Here is a 1,146-nt window from a genome sequence, read left to right as displayed (position 1 = left end):
AGCAATGAAAATAACTAAGTCAATTAAATTGTGAATGTAAACGAAAATACAGAAAAATGTGGACAGTATCAAAATAAAAAGGCACACTTCAACAAGAAAATGAAAAAATACACAAAATGAAACAAACACAAAACACAAAAATTTTCAATGTGTAAAACATTGTAACCATCAGTTTTTACCAAACCACTGTTCCTATCAGTTATTAGTTAAGCACTGTTCCTATCCGTTATTAGATTCTTACCAAACCATCATAACCATTAAATATTAGTTGCAATTAATCAACATATAATACACTTTACCTTTTTGATATACCAACTTCTTTCTTTGCTGCAGTCTTGTTTCACTTTATCAAAAAACCAGGAGCCGTTATGAAACAATGTTTGTTCAGATTCCACAAAAACACTATTCAACACTAAATAAACTCTAAGAAATATCAAATATGAAAATTCTCAAGTTACAAGTGACCAATTTACATTACGTTAATATAATCTAAGATCGAAGGGATGTCGAGAGAGAGAGAGAGAAAGAGAGAGAGAGAGAGAGAGAGAGAGAGCGAGAGATGTTAACGCCTCGAGAATCTAAGATCTAATGAAATTCTTCTCCCTCGTGGAAACTGGACTGAGGAGATGACACAAAATGTTTTTGGCACAAATGCTTCCAGAAGCTTCTAAACCTTACACAACTTCATATACAAAATGTGTAACCTGCACGTGGCTTTGATCAAAGACATACACGTATGAGACCGGTCTGCTCAACAGACACATACCTGATCGAAACGGAGCGATAATTAAGACTGACATGTTTTGATAAAAAACGCGAAGACTCAATTCAATCGCTTTATCAAATGTGTTGACAAACGGATCTCACATTCCTCTAATCTCAACAGTGCTGTCATAATAGGAAACATTCATAGTTTGGAATGGACAAAGAAACTCTCTCTCTTTCACATTCTACATTTATATATATATTCTTTTTACAAAATGTTATTGCGAAATCTGAACACACAAATTTAAAACATCCTATCTCTAAGCTATCTAGGAATCTGAAAAAAATGTGGGCACATTTTACATAACATATTTATATAGTCCCACAGAGGAGATATATGCATTTTGAAAGTAGTAATATATATATATATAGATATGATAT

This window comes from Macrobrachium nipponense, chromosome 15 (assembly GCF_015104395.2).
Source record: "Macrobrachium nipponense isolate FS-2020 chromosome 15, ASM1510439v2, whole genome shotgun sequence".
Classification (NCBI taxonomy): Eukaryota; Metazoa; Arthropoda; class Malacostraca; order Decapoda; family Palaemonidae; genus Macrobrachium; species Macrobrachium nipponense.
Note: the sequence above shows the minus strand (reverse complement) of the source record.